The sequence below is a fragment of the Schistocerca americana genome, chromosome 1 (assembly GCF_021461395.2).
Source record: "Schistocerca americana isolate TAMUIC-IGC-003095 chromosome 1, iqSchAmer2.1, whole genome shotgun sequence".
Classification (NCBI taxonomy): domain Eukaryota; kingdom Metazoa; phylum Arthropoda; class Insecta; order Orthoptera; family Acrididae; genus Schistocerca; species Schistocerca americana.
Genome location: NC_060119.1, coordinates 454,915,553 through 454,932,231, shown reverse-complemented (window position 1 = coordinate 454,932,231; position 16,679 = coordinate 454,915,553).

The following is a 16,679-nucleotide window of genomic DNA, read 5'->3' as shown; positions in this document are numbered from 1 at the left end:
TTCATTGTGATCACGTCTCTGGGTCTTGGTGATTCCCATTTTCTAAATAGTAGCGCGTTATGTGTTACTCCGTAAATACAGGGAAGACTGAACAACTGAAACGATGTAAAATGTTTTTAATATTAACGCAAAGTTATAAATAAAAGAATACATACTTACCAGTATATAATACACTACAGGCCATTAAAATTGCTGCACCACAAAGATGACGTGCTACAGACGCGAAATTTAAGTGACAGGAAGAAGGTGCTGTGATATGCAAATGATTAGCTTTTCAGAGCATTCACACAAGGTTGGCGCCGAAGGCGACACCTACAACGTGCTGACATGAGGAAAGTTTCCAACCGATATCTCATACACAAACAGCAGTTGACCGGCATTGCCTGGTCTTATGTTGTTGTGGTGCCTCGTGTAAGGACGAGAAATGCGTACCATCACGTTTCCGACTTTGATAAAGGTCGGATTGTAGCGTATTGCGATTGCGATTGCGCTTTATCGTATTGCGACATTGCTCCTCGCGTTGGTCGAGATATAATGACTGTCAGCAGAATATGGAATCGGTGGATTCAGGAGGGTAATACGGAACGCCGTGCTGGATCCCAACGGCCTCGTATCACTAGCAGTCGAGATGACAGCCATCTTATCCGTATCGCTGGAACAGATCGTGCAGCCACGTCTCGATCCCTGAGCCAACAGATGGGGACGTTTGCAAGACAACAACCGTCTGCACGAACAGTTCGACGACGTTTGCAGCAGCATGGACTATCAGCTCGGAGACCGTGGCTGAGGTTACCCTTGACGCTGCATTACAGAGAGGAGTGCCTGCGATCTTGTACTCAACGACGAACCTGGCAAAACGTCATTTTTTCGGATGAATCCAGGTTCTCTTTACAGCATCATGATGGTCGCATCCGTGTTTGGCGACATCGCGATGAACGCACATTGGAAGCCTGTATTCGTCATCGCCATACTGGCGTATCACCCGGCTTGATGGTATGGGGTGCCATTGGTTACACGTCTCGGTCACCTCTTGTTCGAATTGGCGGCACTCTGAATAGTGGACGTTGCATTTCAGATGAGTTATGACCCGTGGCTCTACCCTTCATTCGATCCCTGCGAAACCCTACATTTCAGCAGGATAATGCACGATCGCATGTTGCAAGTCTTGTTCGGGCCTTTCCGGATACAGAATTGTTCAACTGCTGCCCTGGCCAGCCCATTCTCCAAATCTCTCACCAATTGAAAATGTCTGGTCAATGGTGGCCGAACAACTGGCTCGTCACAATATGCCAGTCACTACTCATGATGAACTGTGGTATCGTGTTGAAGCTGCATGGGCAGCTGTACCTGTACACGCCATCCAAGCTCTGCTTGACTCAATGCCCAGGAGTATCAAGGCCGTTATTACGGCCTGCGATGGTTGTTCTGGGTGCTGATTTCTCAGGATCTATGCACCCAAATTGCGTGAAAATGTAATCACATGTCACTTCTAGTATAATCTATTTGTCCAATGAATACCCGTTTATGATCTGCATTTCTTCTTGGAGCAGCAATTTTAATGGCCAGTAGTGTACTTAAACCCTCCGTTAAATGCGCGAAAATTCGATCGTCACTCGCGCTGGTGACTGGTGTCATCCACAAAGCAAGGGGTCTATTTGTATACTTTGAACAGTCATTATGACTGGTTTTATAATTTCTTAGTAAATCTAAATATAATTTAATATTTGTGCATATTATAATATATTGTAACGTTTGAAACAGTTTGACCATTCGAAGAACAATACCTTCAGCTGAATTACTGGCATTGCATGGCCCCTCTTGTTGCTTACTGACGTACGTTTCTAAATTCTAAGTGTAAGCTGATTTTACATCAACCAAAGCAAACGCTTTTAATCCAGACTTTGCTGGTTTGTAGGAATATATTGCCTGAACGGGCAGTTTCTACTATAATCCAAAAGCTGTTTGTCAACAGTAAGATATTCACTGCTTGAAAAATATTTTTGGCAATTGTTCGTGAATATTTCAAATACTTCTCTTATAGCTCTGGTAGCAGCCAACTTGTCAATCTCTATGCGAACACTTCTATTACGGATATTATCAAACCTCAGACATCTCAACAGAAACCTGAATCGGTTTTCACTTATGCATAAATAACGTGGTTCAAGTCCGTTTCCCTTTGAGTTATCCCACAATTTCGATATACTCTTCCTAGAACATCTCAAAAAGATTGGTATAGGTATAACAAACCAATTAAAGCTCTGATTTCTATCGCATCTTTTTCTTTAGCGCCCCTTTCCCTAGAGAAGTTATCACGAACTTAATTGATGTATGTATTAGTGTATATTACGATAATGCTTATTATGTTTTCATCCAAGAACAAATTCAGAATTTCTGTTTCTGTCTTTTTTATACGTGTTTGATTTTTTGGTCCAGTCAAATGCGTGATAAAATTACTAGATCTGCTTCTAACACTGGTAGGATATTTAGTTTTCCTCCGTTTAGTTATTCCATCTTTCCCCAAAGAAATGCATCCTCTTCTGTTACTTCTTCCTCTGATTCATATTCATTATTTTCTGACACTTATTGTTCTGTTCCTGAATCATGACCACTTTCATGAACAGAATCCTCAGTCTCTGAGTTAGCGCTATCACTGTGAGCATCTTCATCACTCAGCTCATTGGACCATTCCTACCATGCATTAGGATCTCTACTAAAATTTCTGTCCACAATGTAAAAAACAAAGAGAATACTACGTAACATGGAAGGTAACTGGAATCAGTTTCAGTACGTCTACATTTACACACGGTAGAGGATGACAGCCAAAAACAGTTGCAGGATAAAAATTTATTAAAATTTCTTGACCAAGGTTTCGGTACATATAAATATACCTTCATCAGAAGTAAAAAATCTGAAATTACATCATGTAATGGAGATTAATAAAACAATTATGCCAAAGGCGTCGTCCTTTATCGTGAAGAAATTCAACAGTTTCTGTTGCAGCCATGTTTAAAATCTTAAATTTACATACATGAAAGATCTATTGACTCTAGGAAAGCAATAAAGTAATACAGACTTCCTTTGTTTCAGATTGTGGCAGCAGAGCTCGCGCGGATGACAAGTGTCCTCCAGACTATAGTAATGTTTCATAAACAATGTATATTTCGTAACAGAAAACCAACAATGATTGGAGCTAACAGCCGGAGAGTTAACAGAAAGGTACTGCATCATGCCCTGTCGGACAAAATTGAGCAGGAAAGTCATGTCGATGACTAATGTCATCCGCGCGAGCAACGGAGGTTTAATCGACGTTTTCTTGCATGACGCGTTAACGAAACTATGCTGCCAATATTTTAAGATAAACCTGTATTTGTAAATTTCAGGTCTTCATAAGAACTGCCAGATACAAGGTATCGTAGCGTAATAGATAACGGCTAACTTGGAATTGCGTTTGCCATTATAATATTTTGTTTCTTGACCAAGGGGATATGGCCTCACGTAGGACTCTAAAATTGCCATTTTGTATATATAAGAGCTGGTCTTCTCGAGACGCTAGCGGTACTTCCATCATGTCTGTCCTTACCAAAGGCTACGGTCGCAGGTTCGAATCCTGCCTCGGACAAGAATGTGTGTGACGTCCTTAGGTTAGTTAGATTTAAGTAGTTCTAAGTTCTAGGCGACTGATGACCTCAGATGCAAAGTCCCATAGTGCTCAGAACCATTTGAGCCATTTGAAACTTGCCAAAGCAGCCAGCTGCCGGTAGGAGCCGTGGCGGCAGGGCGTTCGTGAAAACATGAGCCGCGAGACGTATTTTGCTTTTTCCAACGGAACAGCATATTTTAGGTATTCATTTGTAATACCACTCCCACATAGGGGCCATAACAGATTTTTAGAGCCGCGTTTAGAGAATATACATCTAGTGCTCTTAAAATTTTGCCATACCTTAGGATTTCCGCTCACCGGAATACATTTCAGTGGTAACAAAAAGGCTCATTTTTCCACCACGAATTAACTTTTGGGAATAATCAGATAATTACCCACTAATTTAATAGGCTTTTCTACCTCTAGATCGATTGCTACCGCAGAGGTTGGGCTGATTATACCTTCAATAAACAGATAATCCATAAACTATACGGGCCATTAAAATTGCAGCGCCATGAAGCTGAATTTCTTGCAGCAACGATGAGCGAACTACTTTTACATAAAAAACGGTCCCACACTAGCCAAGATCATAATTTTCTAACTAGGTGTGATTTTTTTAGGGAATTCGTAGACAAGCTTCGAGCGCTGCTGCAGCGGCAATGTAACACGAGATGCGCACTAAGGCACTGATTGCTGATCCTCAATTATTTTCCGGATGTAACCCTACCTCTGTCTTCCTCTACAGTTTTTGATCTCTACAGCTCCGTGTTGTACTATGGAAGTTAATTCCTGGTGTATCATCCTAGCCCTTCTTTTTGTCGGTGTTTCTTTATATATTCCTTTTGTTGCCGATTCTGCAGAGAACGTCATCAGTCCACCTAATTTCACTATTGACCCGTAGCACAACATCTCAAATGCGTCGATACTCTCCTGTTTCGGTTTTCCCACATCCCATATTTAACTACCATAAAGTTCTTTGCTTCAAAAGTACATTCTCAGTAACTCGTTCTTCACATTAAGGCCTATGTTTGAGTAGCAGACTTACCTTAGCCAGGAATGCCGTTTTTGCCAGTGATAGTCTGCTTTTGTTGTCTTCCTTGTTCCATCCGTTCAACAGATCCTGGGATTCTTCTTCACTTTCACTGAGGATGGCAATGTGATCGGCGAAATGTACATTGCTATTCTTTCACCCTGAATTTTAATTCTACTTCTTCAGCTCTCCTTTATTTCCATAATTGCTTCTTCGACGTATAGATTGAATAGCAGATATGAAGGACTAAACCGCTGCCATATACTCTCCTTAATCTGCGCAGTTCGTTTCTGGTCTTCCAGTCGTATTGGTCCCTCTTTTTTTGTACATTCTGTATATTACCCGTCTTTCTCTATAGCTTAACCCTATTTTTCTCAAAATTTTGAACATATTGCACCATTTAACGTTGCAAGAGCTGACAAGTGCCATAATTATCGCATAATCAGCTCAATAGCTCATGCATTGAAGCTGCTGACAAGAATAATATACTGAAGAATGGAGAAGCAAGCTGAAGATCTTTGAGATGACGAAGAGCTTGGCTTTAGAAAAGGTAAGGGAACCAGAGATGGCGTTCTGACCTTGCGGATAATACTGGAAAGGAGATTATGACAAAATCCGAGGATACCTCGATCTGGAGAAAGCGTTCAACATCTGTGGATATGAAAGTGATTAGCACTGCAGCATAGCCGCACGGAGTATGTAGGACTAACGTCATAAGTATTCGGTACAAAAGCAAAGAATACGCAGTGCGTTTCTCATTAAGAAACTGCATGCCTCGTGCGAGGAAAACAATAGTTTATTAGTACGAGTCGGAAATCGGCAACGGTGAGTTTGTGATCCACGGAGGCTACGGTTTATCATTTCACGATATTGCCACTCTCACGACTGTCTTGCGAGTATAGACTGCCGACAAAAAAGTGAAGGGGAGAAGGAAACGAAATAAAAGTTCAAGGATTGAGGTGTCATCTTACGTTAATTCAGTGACTGCAAAAATCGAATGAAATTTGTAAAGTACGTCTAATTATGAATCCAGTCATCAATATGGTGTTTCCAGTCTCTTGCCTGGGTGCACGCACTGATTAGGTTGGGAAGGTGTCATAACGCCCTTGTGTCCATTCCATAGGTAAGCGGGACCACAATTGTCGTAAATGGTATTTGATATCCTTGATATTGACACTGGGGCGGAAAAAGATGTGGGGAACCCGTTGTCCACGGGAGTACCTCAACAAGAAGGCGACGGTTTGTAGAGAAAGGTGACAACCGTGAATGTGCATTATCCTGTTGAAAAATGATACCACGATACTGTTACGTGAGGGGTAACACACGAGGACACAGGATGTGAGTGACGTACCATTGTGCCTTGATAGTTCACTCGGTAGCTGCGGGCTGTTGCTCTACCGTACATGAACTGACTGCCACAGTTTTCGTATCGCTGGTGGCATAAACGAAAAGAGCTTGGCTCATGTAGCGGGCGCGATAAATACTGAAGGGCCATCGGATCTCGTATTAATAGTCAATAAAGTTCTTGTCGGTTTGAGACCCAACTGTCAACTATAAAATTGCGATGTTTCGGCGACTATTGCAAGACGCTTTCCTCAGCGTATATTGCTAACTGCTGAATGGACGCTAGTTCTATCACTTACATACTATGGAAGAGTGCTGTCATTGGATATGGGGGGAGAGAAGGAAGGATATTAGGTTTATAGAAGGCCCACCAACACCGCCTCTCAGTGTAAAACGCTTATTTCCGCCAATGACAACGCGCAATGTAAAGACCAATAAAAGAACACCTAATACCCTTCCTCCTCACCCCAATATCCAATGACAGCACTCCTCCATAGTAAATAAGTAATAAAACTAGCGCCTATGCAGCAGTTATTAACACACCCTACGCAAAAGAAATCGGCCCTGCGAACTTTAATTAAGAGAGCCTACATGATCAGCGATGAACACAATCTCAAAACTTAACTACAGAACCTCAGATCCACTTTTCGAGCTAATGGCAACGACATGAGGGTGATACATGGCGCCAAAGGAGGAGGGCAATAAGGAAATGCATAACGAAACACGGAACAGCATCCTGCTACCATACAGTACCTACTAGGCGTTACTGAACGTCTGGGTACAATTCTCCATCCGGGCTGGTACTAAGCTGATTTTTCGTAGCAACAAGAAAATAAAAGAAGTTCAGGACTCGACGAAAGGTACAATTTACCAGTTTCATGTCGCCGGAGTTTACGAAATTGGATGTGAATGAGGAGTGGTGTATGTAGGCGAGACGGGGTGTCTCATAAGCACAAAGTTATCTGAACGCAAGAGATATATCCGTCTCAAACAATACAACAAATCAGCGGTGGCAGAACACCAGGAACAGTGCAGGAAGAAGATAAAATTTCTAGCCGGCCGAAGTGGCCGTGCGGTTAAAGGCGCTGCAGTCTGGAACCGCAAGACCGCTGCGGTCACAGGTTCGAATCCTGCCTCGGGCATGGATGTTTGTGATGTCCTTAGGTTAGTTAGGTTTAACTAGTTCTAAGTTCTAGGGGACTAATGACCTCAGCAGTTGAGTCCCATAGTGCTCAGAGCCATTTGAACCATAAAATTTCTAGCGTCCCGCGTATTGGAAAAACAGCCGTTTACATTTAGGACGAAGATTAGACAGGCTATAGAAATAACCAAGCGACCAGACAACATGAATAGACACGACGGGTACCGACTCCCAGGGTCCTGGCAGACAGCAGTAACAGCTTTGCGGAAAGACAGTTCTTGCAAGGCAACAAGCGCGCGGTTGGCCACAGCGGCGGAGGGTACAGAAGAGCGCTGACTCGCCCTAGCCGATGCTAGGCAGTTAGTAAACAGCGCTATGCCGCAGCCGCCGCTCTATTTCTTATTCGCCGATTTACGCCAATGGCAAGCAATAAAGGAAACTCCAGTGGGAAACGCCTATTTCCGCCAATGACAAAGCGCAATGCAATGACCAATACAAGAACATCTAATACCCTTCCTCCTCATCCACATATCCAATGACAGCACTCCTCCATAGAATACAATTAATAAAACTAGCGCTGATCAGCAGTTTGCAATACACCCTGAGGATTGCGCCTTGCAACAGTCGCCGAAACGTCGGAATTTTATAGGTGACAATGCGATCCCAAACCCAGAAGAATTTTATTGACTATGACAACTGCCGCGGGAGGGAGTATACTTTTACACTCGTGGTAATAATCTGTTCAGACCATAGCAAGGCATAGACTACCACCCTACTCGCAGGGAGCTACTGATATGAATAATTTCTGCCTCAAAGATGTTAGAAGTCGCAACACGAATAAAATATATGGTAAACAACCGAAGAGACGTATTGTGAAATTAGTACAGAACAGCACCTCGGAAATGAGGACAGCCTCCATTGACATAGACGTATTCACAGAACGACACAGAGAAAAAACATTGACCTATAACTACACGAGTTTAGCTCGAGAACAGTTAGTAGACAGAATACTGAGCCATGAGAACTGTAATTCAGCAAGGAAAACAGGGGTTGCACGCTTCAGTCAATCATACGGCATGGCAGGTGCTGTTACTCTCCTGCAGTATCGCGAAACTCTAGCATTCGCCAAACAATCGAAACGTGGATAGAATCCGAGCATAATTAATAGCATCCTCAGTCCTGATCTCAGATTTCGTAAATGAAATGTTTATATTGGTGGGCAATGCATTGTTATTGGATAAAATAGGATTGAAATACCGAATTTAAAAAATTGGTATGGTTCGCAAAATTGTGAATATTATTTATGTCAGAAAAATAATTGAAATATATGGTATACTGAGGAAACTGAATACAAAACACCTAACAATTATGAAAACAACATCACTGGACGTGAAAATATGAGCTGTTGCCAAATGTAATCACCGTTTTACATCGACAACAATATATGGCTGTATTGTTGTTATGAAATATGTTATCACATATTTCGCAGCTTACCAACTGATTAAACAATTTAAGAAAATATTATTTTCTACACCGACATTTTTACTACGGATTAGACAACAGAATACCAACAAAAACAGTGTGTGGGATATGAATTCCCTGTACCAGGGCAAGACGGCGTTTTTGTCTTTCTGAAGGGTATCCTCGGAATTTTATGGGATACAGGTAAGATTTAAATCTTCGAATCCAACTAACTGAAAAATTACGTGGGAGGATGGCTCTACAGCAACATAAAAAAATCACCTTGCATCACAACAGTACTCTGACCAATAAAGATGCTGTGCCTACGAGTGAGTTGACGGAAGTACGAAATCCAGTAATAGGTTCGCCCTTTTCATCAGACAGGGCACTTTCTCTCCCTCTGTAATCCCATCCGCAAAAGATCTTTGTAGATGGACAACATTTTTTATCTTATCAAGAGGATAGGGAATCTATACATCGTTCTTTCGCAAATTTACCACAGCCGACAGTTCAGAAATTTTACTCTGAGCAGAACTGTGAAGAATAAACGTACGTTTGCCCTAAACAACTAAATCTTTCGAACCAGGCCAAGAACATACCACTCGGCACTTGTGCATGACACTAGAGACTGTGAGAAAGTTTTCAGACTGTCAATCTCGGCCTCAGAAACAAAGCAACGAGATAGAGTATTCCAGCAACTGCAGTCCCAAGAGACGATATATCACGGCCCTTTTAGGTCAGCGCAAGGTAGCTTAGGATGTTTCGGAGATTCCAAAGCTCCAGGAAAACTTCTTAATGCTGCACAATGCTTCTCAATAGCGCTTCCAACGTGATTTTTCTGGTTCCTTCAATAAGAATTCTAGAGTGAGGCACCTTTGCACATTTTTTCCAGTCACGAACAGAGGTCTGCAATAGTGGGCATATTAAACTGGAGGGATTTAATTGACTGATGTAGGAGCATCCTTTGTTTGATAAAATAGTTCCTCATTTGAATTATATTGATAGATACCAAATAGTACTCACTGCTGGCAGGTCTTTTGTGATCACGAATCTTGCCATTGTCGACAATGTTATTAGAAGCTTGGAGCTGCGCGGGGTAGCCGAGCGGCCTGTGGCGCCTTGTCACTGTTCGCGCAGCTCACCCCGTCGGAGTTTCGAGTCCTTCCTCGGGTGTGTGTGTGTTGTCCTTAGCGTAAGTTAGTTTAAGTTAGATTAAGTAGTGTGTAAGCTTAGGACCTGATGACCTCAGCAGTTTGGTACCATACCGAAAATTTCCTGTTTCCAGAACCTTGAAATCTCTGTGAATTACAGGGCCTATAATCTCTATTCTGTAAGTTGTGCTGTATTACCTGTTGGAAAATATTTCGTGGCCAGTTCTATTCATTTGATGCAGGTCTGCTGCCTCGTTTGCCTGTTTGCACGTTACAGCTCAAGCGTAACGCTATACAGCACGGTTAATAAATAATCCTTATTTCAGTAACATCGTAGTACTTTGACATTTCACAGAGAATCCTTCTATTGAAACAGAACGGGTCGTCGAGCACCAGTTTCAACATGTACATCCAAAATAAAGCATTGCAAGAATTATTTTTGTGCGCTCCGCTAGAGATCTGCGTCAGCTGAGAGCACGGTGCTTTTAGGGGAGCGTGTGAATGCCGTAAAATGGTAAAAAATCACGTTTTCAATGTATATCCGTATAAAATAATTTTTAATGTTCTCCTTAAAATGGCGTATAATGTATTAAATAATTATACTTAGGTTTGTTTATTTATCAGAATTACGTATGCTGTGGGGTAAGCTAACCAACTTGAGATGTGTTCGTGCTCTTGATTTCCGAAATCAGTGGTTATAGATTTCACTCATTTGTAATAGAAACGTCGATATTTCAGTCGTACTCAACCTAATAGCAAATAGCGGTGTCTACGGCTCAGTTTTTTATGTGTGATTATTGTTCTGAGATTTTATGGTCAAAAAATTAGAAGGTGCTTATCATATACAGTTGTATACATGGAAGAACCCTGGAGATACTAGTAAGTCTCAGATAGATTATATAATGGTAAGACAGAGATTTAGGAACCAGGTTTTAAATCGTAAGACATTTCCAGGTGCAGATGTGGACTCCGACCACAATCTATTGGTTATGAACTGTAGATTAAAACTGAAGCAACTGCAAAAAGGTGTGAATTTAAGGAGATGGGACCTGGATAAACTGAAAGAACCAGAGGTTGTACAGAGTTTCAGGGAGAGCATAAGGGAACAACTGACAGGAATGGGGGAAAGAAATACAGTAGAAGAAGAATGGGTAGCTTTGAGGGATGAAATAGTGAAGGCAGCAGAGGATCAAATAGATAAAAAGACGAGGGCTAGTAGAAATCCTTGGGTAAGAGAAGAAATATTGAATTTAATTGATGAAAGGAGAGAATATATAAATGCAGTAAATGAACCGGGCAAAAAGAAATACAAACGTCTCAAACATGAGATCGACAGGAAGTGCAAAATGGCTAAGCAGGGATGGCTAGGTGGCAAATGTAATGATGTAGAAGTTTATCTCACTAGGGGTAAGATAGATACTGTCTACAGGAAAATTAAAGAGACCTTTGGAGAAAGGAGAACCACTTGCATGAACATCAAGAGCTATGATGGGAACCCAGTTCTAACCAAAGAAGGAAAAGCAGAAAGGTGGAAGGAGTATATAGAGGGTCTATACAAGGGTGATGTACTGGAGGACAATATTATGGAAACAGAAGAGGATGGAGATGAAGATGAAATGGGAGATATGATATTGCGTGAGGAGTTTGACAGAGCACTGAAAGACCTGAGTCGAAAGAAGATCCCCGGAGTAGACAACATTCCATTAGAACTACTGACAGCCTTGGGAGAGCCAGTCCTGACAAAACTCTATCATCTGGTGAGCAAGATGTATGAGACAGGCGAAATACCCTCAGACTTCAAGAAGAATATAATAATCGCAATCCCAAAGAAAGCAAGTGTTGACAGATGTGAAAATTACCGAACTATCAGTTTAATATGTCACAGCTGCAAAATACTAACGCGAATTCTTTACAGACCAATGGACAAACTGATAGAAACTGGCCTCGGGGAAGATCAGTTTGATTTCCGTAGAAATGTTGGAACACGTGAGACAATACTGACCCTACGACTTATCTTAGAAGCTAGATTAAGGAAAGGCAAACCTACGTTTCTAGCATTTGTAGACTTAGAGAAAGCTTTTGACAATGTTGATTGAAATACTCTCTTTCAAATTCGGAATGTGGCAGGGGTAAAATATAGAGAGCGAAAGACTATTTACAATTTGTACAGAAAGCAGATGGCAGTTATAAGAGTCGAGGGACATGAAAGGGAAGCAGTGGTTGGGAAGGGATAGAGACACGGTTGTAGCCTTTCCCGGATGTTATTCAATCTGCATATTGAGCAAGCAATAAAGGAAACAAAAGAAAAGTTCGGAATAGGTATTAAAATCCATGGAGAAGAAATAAAAACTTTGAGGTTCGCTGATGACATTGTAATTCTGTCAGAGACAGCAAAGGACTTGGAAGAGCAGTTAAACGGAATGGACAGTGTCTTTAAAGGAGGATATAAGATGAACATTAACAAAAGCAAAACGAGGATAATGGAATGTAGTCGAATTAAGTGTGGTGACGCTGCGGGAATTAAATTAGGAAATGAGACACTTAAAGTAGTAAGGGAGTTTGGCTATTTGGGGAGCAAAATAACTGATGATGGTCGAAGTAGAGAGGATATAAAATGTAAACTGGCAATGGCAAGGAAAGCGTTTCTGAAGAAGAGAAATTTTTTAACATCGACTATAGATTTAAGTGTCAGGAAGTCTTTTCTGAAAGTATTTGTATGGAGTGTAGCCATGTATGGAAGTGAAACATGGACGATAAATAGCTTAGATAAGAAGAGAATAGAAGCTTTCGAAATGTGGTGCCACAAAAGAATGCTGAAGACTAGATGGGTAGATCACATAACTAATGAGGAGGTATTGAATAGAATTGGGGAGAAGAGGAGCTTGTGGCACCACTTGACTAGAAGAAGGCATCGGTTGGTAGGACGTGTTCTGAGACATCGAGGGATCACCAATTTAGTATTGGAGGGCAGCGTGGAGGGTAAAAATCGCAGAGGGAGACCAAGAGATGAATACACTAAGCAGATTCAGAAGTATGTAGGCTGCAGTAGGTACTGGGAGATGAAGAAGCTTTCACAGGATAGAGTAGCAGTGAGAGCTGCAGCAAACCAGTCTCAGGACTGAAGACCACAACAACAACATATCATATACAGTGAACTCGACCAGCTTTGTGCCACAGTGGTTACGTAAATAATTTGCAGGAGATAAAGAAAACAGATGGGACAACGTGTTATCACTGATCGTCGACTAATAATAATTCTCTTGGCTCTAAGCACTAAGCGACTTAACTTCTGAGGTCATCAGTCGCCTAGAACTTAGAACTAATTAAACTTAACTAACCTAAGGACTTCACACACATCCATGTCCGAGGCAGGATTCGAACCTGCGACCGTAGCGGTCGCTCGGTTCCAGACTGTATCGCCAGGAACCGCACGGCCACTCCGGCCGGCCAATAATCCTCTTGATTTTGCTTGGACAGACGGCACTCAGACGTGAAGTAAATGTAGAGGAAAAGTGAAGACAAGCTCATAAGATTTGTCGATCTATAGAAGGCATTCGACGACGTAGGTTGTTGGAAATCCCGAGAAAAAAATAGGAGTAACCTATAAGTGAACACGGGTAATACTCGAAATGTACAAGAACGTAAAGGGAACAATAAGGATGGAAGACCAAGAACGAAGCGCTCAGATTAACTTTGGGTGTTACACATGGTTACGCCTTTCTCTCCTGATGTTCAAGCCATACATCGAAGGTACAATGACGGAAATGTAAGAAAATTGCAAGAGTGTCATTAAAAATCTGGATGAAAGAGTATCCACGAAAATATTCGCTGAAGACATTGTCATCATCAATGAAAGTGAGGAATAATTTTAGGATCTGTTGCATGGAGCTGTCTAGCGAGCACACACTATAGACGAGTAAACGGAAGAAAGACAAAGGTATTTAAGAGCAGCAGAAATTGCATTACCGATAAACTTAACACCAGGAAGTAGACGAAGTAAAACTATTCACGTACCTTGGAAGCAAGGTAATACACTGTGGATGAAGCACGGGCATAAAAAAGGGAGCAGTGCAGGCCAAAAGGCATTTGGGTCCAAAATAAGTCTAGCAGCGTGTAGCATAGGTCTTTATTTGACGAAAAATTTGTGAATACGTACATTTTGAACGTAGCCTTGATTAGTAGAGTATCATGGACAATGGGATAACGGGGAAGGTTTAGAACTGAAGCATTCAAGATGTGGAAGAATAGAAAGACTGAATTGTGGCGGCTCGTTTCGAGTCGATCCGTCGCTGCTTGCCTATCTTTGGTTGGCTGCCGCATCTTCTGGCTAGGTGACGCTCCAGGGCTGAAGTCGAGCTAAGCGGAGTTGTCGTAGCGGCAGTGAAGCGAGTGTACAGAGCTTGAAAACGCCGTTTACGAGGAAGTGAGTGAGACTGGGCGCGCTGCGCACAATTTGTAGCTCTGCGGGCTGTGGGAACTGGCAGCACACAGTAGTCACTATCTTGGTTGAGCGAGCGATTTTATTTTAAATGCATACATTTATCTGTATTGAAAACTGATGGAAATGTTTGTGTGTTCTAGTGCTGCTTATATTGACTGCCAAGTTTAAACTACGGTTATGTCACTGGACGGCTGTTTCGCTGGTTCTATATGACCTGTTATTTACTTGTGGGGTCATTGCTGGAACTGTGAGATATTAAAGCCTAATTTGCCTCGTTCCAAGTTCTGGAATTTTTAGCATAGCATGCTGCGCAACATTGCAAGTCTTTTTTATGTAAATATGTGACCTAATTGATATTTAATTTGAAGTTATATATTAAAGATATCTACAAATTTCTTGCGCCACGTAGTCAGCAGATTACGTGCATTAGATCGTGTTTGTAAGCCTCTTATTTAGATTCCAAGGGAATAAGACCCAGATATCTCAGCGATTGCTTAGATTCATATCAGACCCAAGTTTGGTGGCCTGATGCAAGGTTTCTCTAAAGAAATTTTAATATCCATACTGCAGTTCCAATTTGGCCTACCTCTGTGTGCAATTAAGGCAGATTTTCCCTCGTGCAACTCGACTACCAAGTTTTTATGTCTTAGGTCTGCCTCGCAATCTAGTTCTAAATGTACTTGCTTGCATGGGGCTAGTTAGTTGGTTAATTGGTAGCGTGTTCCATTGATCAATCGCACGGTACGGTAGCCGTTATGATGTGGAACGTGTCAACCGCCCAAGAATTGCACATATGAAACAAAATATTACAATACAGCGTTACAGATTAATATTTCCATTAATTACGCCATTCCCTTAAATGGCACAAAGTGCATATACTATATTTACCTTGCATGCGTTAATCGCGGAAGTTTTGGTCGCTGAGAGGGTTGCGCTGTCCAGTCCGCACGTCTGCGATCCGGAAGGGACACCTAGACATGTTGCGTGTAACCATTCCAGAGGGACTCCGTCTATATGTTGTGCGTCTTGTCAACCCATCTAATTGGCTAAGTTAAGATGTTGTTCATGGTGGTTGAAAACTGGCCTTGGGCGTTAAAAGTAATAAAAGAAACTTGTTTGTTTTTCTAGAAGTTGCTTACAGTACTGTTTGATGTTCTTGCATCTGGTCTGTCACTGTGTTGATTAATAGTTTTACAGGCCTAATCTCCCCTTGATTACATATTGTTCTGACTCTTAATTCTCTAAGGCAATATTATTGATAAAATGTTGATTTTCTTGTAATTTTAATCCAGTTAAATTTCTTAAGGTATAAAACTTTTTATTCGTTTATTTGTCCTTAAGGGGCTGGTCCCCGTTGCAAATTAATTTGATTATTATTTTAAAAGAAAAATAATTTACTGTTCAGTTTTATTCTGAACATCAGCCAAACAGTGAATCTTTATTTTGATGTTACTAATTAGTGTCGCATCACATACTCTTGAGACTGGTAACCGAAATTTAGGATTAATTGACGGTTTAGAGTAATCTTCATTTAACTAATTTATTGTTTAATTAAACTATTGATATCTGATTGGTTGCTGTAAACATGTATTTGTGTTGGAAATTAAACAGTGAGTGCTGTTGAATAACCTGGGATCGAGTGCTTCCATGTACATGTTTTCCTAGATATTCCTTGGGTCGTAATTTTCTCATTTCAAAGATGCACAAATTAGGTAGACTTAAAAGATAACGAAAGAAGAGGTTTTCAGTAGTTGTATTATGATAATACAAAAGTAGTAGTTATTCGAACTATAAGGGAAGTGTAAAACGGTGGTTGCATATTACCAAAGAACCCATACTTTTTGTGATAATGACATGTTGACAGTAAATGTTTTAGTAACGAAACTGTATCATGAAAAGGTAACGCACTGGTTGTAGATGCAGAAGACGTGCCATAGGTATATGATGACTCTGTAAAAATAAGATGATGATGAACTTTGGTTTGTGGGGCTCTGAACTGCTCGGTCATCAGCGCCCGTACGAAGTCCCAATTTTTACACAATCCAATTTTTTCAGTCCCATCTAGCCACTCACACGAATTATGTAATGAAACGATAACACATTTACCCAGTCCCCGGGCAGAGAAAATCCCTAATCCGTCCGGAAAGTAAAAACATGACTTCGAAAACATAATATCTGTAAACGTAAAAATAATTAAAATTGTACTATGAGATTTTGTGATTTCGGCAATAATATGAATTACGTATCTCAGTGTTTGTATGATGATTCTGAAGTCCTATTCTCTTGATTCGGAAGACTTATCCATACCTGAGATAAGAGTGATTGTGTCTATGGAAATAGGTTTGCACCTTGAGCTACACTAAGGTCAGTAAGTAGTGTCAACAAAATAAAATCAAACAATTAATGATGGTGAAACTTCATCGAAACATTTACTGGTGTTGTAGAACATCATTAATTTCATTCAAAGCAAA